This window comes from Convolutriloba macropyga, chromosome 4, assembly GCF_964194025.1.
Source record: "Convolutriloba macropyga chromosome 4, txConMacr16.3, whole genome shotgun sequence".
Classification (NCBI taxonomy): domain Eukaryota; kingdom Metazoa; phylum Xenacoelomorpha; order Acoela; family Convolutidae; genus Convolutriloba; species Convolutriloba macropyga.
The window spans coordinates 19,446,304-19,455,183 of record NC_134471.1 but is presented as its reverse complement, the minus strand read 5'-3'; the positions used below and the strand labels follow the sequence as shown (position 1 = coordinate 19,455,183).

General features: G+C 40.6%; 1 protein-coding gene across 1 annotated transcript in view; it reads right to left on the bottom strand.

Moving 5' to 3' along the window:
• LOC142338303 (putative Na(+)/H(+) antiporter nhx-9) overlaps window positions 1-8,630 on the bottom strand; it is a 26,850-nt gene extending 18,220 nt beyond the window's left edge. Inside the window, exon 1 of the mRNA XM_075387988.1 lies at window positions 8,538-8,630. The gene's annotated coding sequence lies outside the window, so the exon portion shown is untranslated. The remainder of the gene's footprint in view (window positions 1-8,537) is intronic.
• Between the last annotated feature and the right edge of the window lie 250 nt (window positions 8,631-8,880).

Genomic DNA, 8,880 nt, shown 5'->3' with positions numbered 1-8,880 from the left:
CTTAAAAGAATTTGAGTGCCTACGTCATTCTGGACAAACTTTGGGCCGGTAAAATTGCTTTGATTTCAATTGCGATATAGTCGGTCACATTAAGAAACGTATTTTTCTAAACAATAACTTACAACAGTGGGTTTCTTTGTCAGTACAACTGTTAAAAGAAGAAAACGCCCATAAACTAAATAAAGTTCAGGTCACATTATTAATATTTTGAGTTAAAAGTCACTTTGTTTACCAATTGAAATTTTTCTTCTTAGAGAATTGCAAGCAAAAAGATAATGTAGATAGGGCCATAATTAGTGCACAAAATCCAACTGCAAAAGATTTTTTTCTGGAGTGAAATCAGACGATTGACAATTTGCCGAACACATGCAGTTTCCCTTGCAGCGAAATTTTGTCCAATTGTTGATATTTCATTTAGTTTTACCGAATGTCCGCTTTAAAGTTTGGTAGAATCGGCGATAATTGGTGTAACGGCTGCTCTCCTTGTGTTTCACAAAGAAAGTTTTACACCGCCCAGTTCGTTCTGAGTGGTTACAAAATCTGTCCGGATACTTCGTTTATGCAGTTTGCTGTTGTAACTGTATATCCGTTCTGCTGTACTTACCGTTGCATTAACTACTCTGTTCGTAATTATTGGCTAATCTTAGTTTTTTCAACTATCAATTTGAACTGGATTGCTACAGATCACACAATACGGGATCTCTTTATGTATACCAGTTCAATCCGATAGAAAAAACAAATCGAAGACAAAGATAAATGTCTAAGACCTGTTTGTGCAAAAATATTTAAATTTAAACCTAAGTTGGCTTTTGCTGTTTGTACTCACAAGTTGAGAATACCAGAAGTTGGGGTTGTAACAGTTGAATTTCAGCTCCAATAATTCGTTGATGCAAGACACAGTAACAGAATTTACTGCTCAAGAATAATATTTTGAATACAAGACACAGTAACAATTTACTGCTCAGGAATATTTCTAGTTCAAGACACAGTAACACGTTATTTACTGCTCAAGACAATTTGTTTTTGCAATATTTTGCTGAGTTATACTTTAAGCCGTTTTCTGCGGCTGCTACGTTGAGTTCTGTGTGTTGCTTTTTGTTATTTCCCCCTTTTCTCTTTTTTCTCACGTGACAAACTGTAACTAGAACTAGAACTATAACTATAACTATTACATGACTAAGACAACAGAAAGTGTTTTGTTTCTATTTTCCCCGCCTATGCAAGCTTGTTATTCCTTAAGCTCAGCTCCAACATCGCCGGCCCTGTTTTCCTTCGTGAAAACATCATCGTCACTTGGTAGCACTGGAGCGAGCTTCACTACTGGTCTCTTGTAGTATCCATCTTTCGTTCGGATTGTCGCTGATCGCATTACTCCGTCGGAACCTTCAAAGGTTTCGATTATTCGACCCAGATTGTAATATCCACGTTTGTCACTGTCTTCCATTAACCACACAAGATCACCCTGCTGAAGACTTCTGTCCGTTGTGGTCTGCCATTTCTTTCGACTATTCAACGTTGGCAAGTATTCTTTACGGAATCTGTCCCAGATGAGGTCTGCGTAAGCTTCTGTTTGTCGGAAGAGCTTTCTATGATCAACAAATTGCTCTGCACCTGATAGATACGGTAAACAAAGGTTCCTGTTGCCAAGTAGGAAATGGTTCGGAGTAATAGCTTCTAAATCGGTAGCATCAGAACTGACTTGTGTCAGCGGTCTAGCATTCAGCGTCTGTTCAACAAGACACATCGTGGTTGACAGAACGTCCTCCGTGACTGATCGATTGCCCAGCACTGCGTACATTGCCTTCTTGCAACTCCTAACCAGTCTTTCCCACACTCCTCCAAAGTGTGGTGCTGCAGGTGGGTTGAACTTCCATCTGATACCTTGTTGAATCAGATGTTCTTCAATTCGCACCTTGTTCCATGCTGCTATATACTCTGCCCGTTCTTTTTCAGCTCCAACGAAGTTTGTCCCGTTATCGCTAATCATTTTGACCGGTTTGCCTCTTCGTGCAATGAATCGCATAATTGCGTTCAGACAACAATCAGTGTCTAGTTTTGGTGCAATCTCTATGTGTACCGCTCGTACAGTAAGGCATGTGAATAGACAACACCAACGCTTTTCGTTTCTTCGACCAATCTTTACTGTGAATGGTCCAAAATAGTCTACACCCACATTCGAGAACACTGTTGATGCCACTAATCGTTCTTCAGGTAGATTTGCCATTACTGGTGCCTTTGTTTGGGCTTTTCCCTTTCGTCATCTAATGCATTTGTTTTTGATCGATCTCAAAGCATTTCGTATGCCTAGGATCCAGAATTTTTGCTGGACTAGGTTTCTGACATGTTCAGTACCTTCGTGGTGATTATTCTTATGTTCATTTTGCAAGAATAATTCAACTAAATGGTGCTTCCAATGTAACAGTATTGGATGCTTGGTTTCGAAGTTCAGATGAATTTTACCTATTCTGCCTTGAGCACGAATAAGTCCTTGCTGGTCTATGAATGGTGAAAACTGGAGGATTTTGCTGTTTTTTGGAATTTCCCTTTCAACCTTGAGAGATTTCATCTCTTCAGTAAACTGTTCTTGCTGCAGTAGTCTGAATATGCTTGCTTATGCATCCTCTCTTTCTTGAACACTTAGTGTTTTTGTTGCCGGTTTGTGTTTTTTGAATACACGCTGTATGTATGCCATTGTATTTACTAGTCGATTGTAATTGCTGAATCGTTCCAACTGAATCATCGGCTTCTTCTCTTCAACCTTTGCTGAGAAGACCATTTCGTCGTTTTGTTCGTCTGAAGCAAATGTTAAATTCAACTGTTCAGGCCATTCGTTCTCTCGTTGCTTCAACCAGGCCGGCCCAGTGAGCCATTCGCTTCTCTTAAGTTCGTCAACATTGATCGCTCGTGTCCCGATGTCAGCTGGATTGTTAATGCCACTCACATGATTCCACTGTGAAACATTAGGTGTATCCAAAATCTCAGCTACTCTGTTTGCAACAAACACCTGTTGCTTACGGTGGGAGCTTTGAATCCATTGCAGAACAGTAGTGGAGTCTGTCCAGAAGTTGCAACTTTGAATCTTCGATTCGTGTTCCTTCACTATCTGTTCTTTAAGTCTCACCGCCATCACTGCTGCTTGTAGTTCTAAGCGTGGTATGGAAAGGAGTCGCATCGGTGCGACTCTGCACTTTCCGATTACAAATGCTAAGTCTGCTGAGTATTCTTTGGGCTTTGAACGTAGGTATGGCACTGCGCACATCGTATCTTCAGATGCGTCGGCAAACACATGAAGTTCCCATTTGTCCTTGGCTGCGCTGAAGTATCTTCTATCAATGCTGGTTTCTGCTACTTCTGGAAGCTGCGCCTTCCACTTCAGAAACCCTTCATCTTCGTTAGGTTCTACTGAGTTGTCCCAATGTTGTCCATTTTTGGTTCAGATGCTCTTCAGGAGTCGTCTCATATGGACACTGAATGGTGCAAACAGTCCAAGAGGATCAAACACTGAAGAAACTAGAGATAAGATCTTCCTTTGGGTGATTGGGGTCTCAACTTCTTTGCTTGTACCTCTACAAACCTGTAGACTATCATCGGTAATCGTCCACTGAAGCCCAAGCACTGATGACACTTCCTGGCTGGGTTCTACTTCAACCTGCTTTGTTTTGCTGATTGATCTTAAGTCCTCGGGGATTGCGTTGGTTACCAAGTCGCTATTGGTGATCCACTTCTTCAGTTCAAATCCATGTTTTGAGAGAAGAGGTTGCAGTTGTTTGAAAACTTTGATTGCTTCTTCAGGTGTTTCGACTGACTTGATGAAATCGTCCATGTAGAAGTTGTTTTGGATTGCTTTTGCTGCAATAGGGAACTCGTCCTCGTTATCAATCGCTACTCGCGTCAGAGCGTAGTTGGCACATGTTGGTGAACTCTTTGCTACAAAAACATGACGCTGATACTCGTAAATTTGAACAGGTTCGTTCATTGTTGGTCGCCACAGGAATCTCAAGCAGCTTTTATCCCGTTCAGGAACTTGCACTTGCAGAAACATTGATTCAATATCTGCGGTTAGGGCAATTGGTCCTTCTCGAAATCTGAATATTGTTCCGATCAATCCGTGCAGTAGATCGGGTCCGGCTAACAACTTGTCATTTAGGCATACATCCTTGTATTTCGCTGCAGCGTTGCAAACACGGCGAACTTTACCCGGTTTGTTGGGGTTTAGTACTGGATGATGTGGCAAATACCATTCTCTTCCGAAAGTGCCTTTGACTTCCGATTTACCAAGGATCTTCACAAATCCCTTTTCAACATCTGTATCCATTGACTGTTGATACAATTCTTTTAACTTTGGGTCTCGTTGGAATCTTCGTTCCAGTGAGTAGAGCTGACCAAGGGCTGAGCCGTAGTTGTTTGGAAGACTGGGTTCTGGTTCATTCCAGAGCATGCCCACTTCGTACCGCTCGCCTGTAAACTTTGTAGTGCTCTCTAGAAACTTCTGAGCTTGTTGCTCTTTCTTTGATTGACTTACAACATTTATTTTGGAAGCATAAGTTTCTATGTCCCACCACGATTGGATATTTTCTGCCACTTTCACATCTTCTGTGAAGGCAAATTGACAAACATTTTGACTTTTCTTGCCTGTCATGGGACCACTGACTACCCATCCTAATTCTGTTAAGACGGCGAAAGGCTCACTTCGTGTTCCAATCTTATAGTCCAATGGACGTTGAATTTCGTAGGCATCTTGTCCAAGTATGATGCCTACTTCGATCAGGTTGAATGTTCTGTTAGTGAGAACATTCAGGTGTCTAAATTTGTTCTTCAGTTCCTTGTAGTCATATGTTGTGTTTCCCAACGAGATTGATGGGTGTGCAAACGCTTCAATTGAATGCACCTTTGAATGTAGTCCCTTTATTGAGATAGGAACCTTCTCTGTCCTCAAATCTTGCGTCCCATGTATGCCAGCTATGTTCAAGGTAACGTCCGTGCCTTTGGCTTGTAGTTGATTCTTGACACTTTGGTCGATGAATGAAACTGTTGACCCACTATCGAGGAAAGCATAGGTAGTCAGCATGTTACCACCACTCTGAACCGATACCGGAACTATTTGAAGAAAACTAGTAACTTGGTTACTCTGGTTGATTGTTGCTGCGCTTACGTTAACTGCGTGACTACCCTCGTCCATTCGGTTTTCTGAGTGTAGCAGTCTGTTGTGCTTTTTGGTACATCCGTTTATACCGCACAATTTGACTTTGCAATCTTTGATTGCATGTCCTTTCCCCAGACATCCATAACCTAAGCGTTCATTTCTCACTGCCACGTATCGATCATTCACACTCATATTTTTGAATGACGGACAGTTCCAAATTTTATGAGTGCCATCGGCTAATGGACACTGATCGCTTTGTGTTTGCTTGGTTTCTTGCAGGTTTGAACTTGCACTGAAGTTCGATGTCTTCGAGAATCGTTTTTCTCTATTTGTGTTGTGTCTGTCTTCTTCTTTGCGTTCCCCTTTAAACGCTGAAAACCCTTCATGCACGAGTGTCATTCGTGATAGCCATTTTTCAAACATGATTAGATCAGGCCAGTCCTCGTCTTTGTCATCGACGTAGAACCACCATTTTTCTTTAAGAACTTGAGGTAGCTTATCAACTGCCATGTACAATGTCGAATTTGATTGCAAATCACCAATGTGTTTGTACTCTTTGAGCACGTTCACGAAGTTAGATACAATAACAGAAAAATTAATCAGGCTGGTTGAATCATGAGGTTTCACTTGATTAGCTTTTCGTAGGCTCCCGAGCTGCGCATCTATAATTACATGCGGTCTTCCAAATTTTCTTTCTAAAATGTTCCAGGCAGCACTATAAAACTGTCCAGAATAGCCCATTCCCGAGATTGCAGATTTTGCTTTGCCTGTTAGCAGTGTATTCAAATGGCTCATTTTCTCTGAGTCGGGAATCGTGCGTTTATCTACTGTTGCTATGAACATGCTAGACCACTCAGGCCACTCCAGTGGGTTTCCGTCAAAATTGTTCAACCTCAATTTTGGTAAACTACTGCTTGAATGTCCAGTGTTGTAGTGCCTTCCAGCTATCGGCGATATATCCCGCTCTTCAGCACTTGCTGAGCGTTCGCGAGAGTTTGGGTACCATGGGTAATGCCTCTGCTTATTCCGTTCAGGGCCGAAGTCAAAGCGAGCTCTTGGTCGAATTGGCGTTCGCGTGTCGTTCATCGAATTCGCCCACTCCGAGACATCTCTCTCCCTTTTGGGGTCCAATTGAAAGGTGACTTGTCACGCGCCTTAGTCGATTGAGAACGTAAGTCATCTTTCTCCAATGCTGTTCTTTGCAATTGGCGCTCTAAGTCTCGCTCTTTTTCCCGAAGCTGATGTTGCATCTCTAGTTCTTTCATTTGCATTTCTAGATCCAACCTCTTTCGATCAAATTGTGCTCGTTCGATTTGCAACTTTCTTTCAAAATCAATTTCAAATTCTTTTATTCGTTCTTCAACCTGACGTTTCACTGAAGATGTTTCCGAAGCGTTTTCTGTACCCTGGTTGATTGTCCGTGTAACCGTATTCGTCGTTGCATTGCTTGTGTTACCATGGTTTTGGTTAAACTCCGGAATTCCAACGTTTTGTTCTAACTGATGCACATTATTCGCAGGCGGTTGCTCTTCATTGGCATGAAGAGTTGACTGGCTTTGCTGGCTTGACATGTTTGTCTCTCCGTGGATATACGGTAACCACTCTGCGTTCAAATATTGAAAGTATTTTTCTCTCTCAAGTTTGCGTTTTAAAGAAATGTCAGGGTCACGGAGAGTCTCAGCTTTCTTATTCACGAGTTTTTGAATGCTGTCGTCCAATTGCAGTATCTGCTGATAAAGAGTCTTGAGCTTGCTCGGTCGATCTCGATTATCAATGAGCTCAAAACCTTCTTCCTGTTTCTCAATCCACTTGTTTCGCAAGTTGTTGATCTGGCGATCCAAAACGCTTTGACTCTGTGACGAAGTCACTTCTTGTGTACTTCGGGACTGCAGCTTGAATCTCTACAGCTCCTTTATTTGTTTGCTTTAATTGAGTTTTGCTTTTCAACGTTCCTATTTGCTTTGCCTAATTGGCTTTGCGTTGTTGAAATGCTCGTTGGGTTTTGTTCTCGTTCGTCGATGACTTCGTCACTTCGACTGTGGGGTTGGACAGCAGTTTATTCCACTGTCCGGGTCGGCGGACCAAATGTAACGGCTGCTCTCCTGGTGTTTCACAAAGAAAGTTTTACACCGCCCAGTTCGTTCTGAGTGGTTACAAAATCCGTCCGGATACTTCGTTTATGCAGTTTGCTGTTGTAACTGTATATCCGTTCTGCTGTACTTACCGTTGCATTAACTACTCTGTTCGTAATTATTGGCTAATCTTAGTTTTTTCAACTATCAATTTTAACTGGATTGCTACAGATCACACAATACGGGATCTCTTTACGTATACCAGTTCAATCCGATAGAAAAAACAAATCGAAGACAAAGATAAATGTCTAAGACCTGTTTGTGCAAAAATATTTAAATTTAAACCTAAGTTGGCTTTTGCTGTTTGTACTCACAAGTTGAGAATACCAGAAGTTGGGGTTGTAACAGTTGAATTTCAGCTCCAATAATTCGTTGATGCAAGACACAGTAACAGAATTTAATGCTCAAGAATAATATTTTGAATACAAGACACAGTAACAATTTACTGCTCAGGAATATTTCTAGTTCAAGACACAGTAACACGTTATTTACTGCTCAAGACAATTTGTTTTTGCAATATTTTGCTGAGTTATACTTTAAGCCGTTTTCTGCGGCTGCTACGTTGAGTTCTGTGTGTTGCTTTTTGTTATTTCCCCCTTTTCTCTTTTTTCTCACGTGACAAACTGTAACTAGAATTAGAACTATAACTATAACTATTACATGACTAAGACAACAGAAAGTGTTTTGTTTCTATTTTCCCCGCCTATGCAAGCTTGTTATTCCTTAAGCTCAGCTCCAACAATTGGTGCATGTAATCAACCTCTATGCTTTGTGGTCTGCCATGTAAAAACTTTTTTTAAAAAATCAAATTCTATTTTAAAAAAGGAAAAAAATAGTTTCCAGTTTCAGTTTTAGAGCTACTCTTCCCATGAAAATAAGGATTTAACCATGGGAGTCCATTTTTCCGTTCCGGTCGAGAGCAGCTTTTCCGGTCGATAGTTTTATTTTATACCCATTTTTACACAATAGAGAAATCATTTTTTCAGTCAAACTCGAATTTATTTGTTGATAGATGTATGAAAAGCTTCTTAAATTCAAGAAAAGCAGAAAACGATCCATCGTTGTTTCTCAGTTTTTATCAAGAATCTGTAAATAATCAAGCCACTACTTAAGGTCTCAGCAACAGTACTTGAAGACTTTTCCAATTTATACGTAAATGGACGCTTCTTTGTTTAGTTAGGAAGATTGGCTTCTAATTTTTGAATAAGATTGTTTTGAAGCGGAATGGGGGGGGGGGGGCAGTAAATTCACAAAATTTTTACCTGAACTAAGGTAACATAAAGACGATTCTCCAGGTTTAGTCAAACCGACTGTATCATCATCAGCACTTATTCTGACAAAAGGTAAATATGGAATGCAAGCTGAAATAGATTTGTGTGTATATGTTTCTTTGTATATAAATGTACACATATTTAACTTGTATTATAGGGAATAAAATATTTCAAGAAACGTGACTGAAGCGGGAAATGTGACTGACCTCGTGAATCCGCAAATATTTTTCGAAGTGTGGAAACATTAAACACTGCTAAAATAAATTAATGACAAATTGTGGACAAAATAAAAACAATATTTCTAAAGCGCTTCAAGCGAGTAAATCATTAAGAA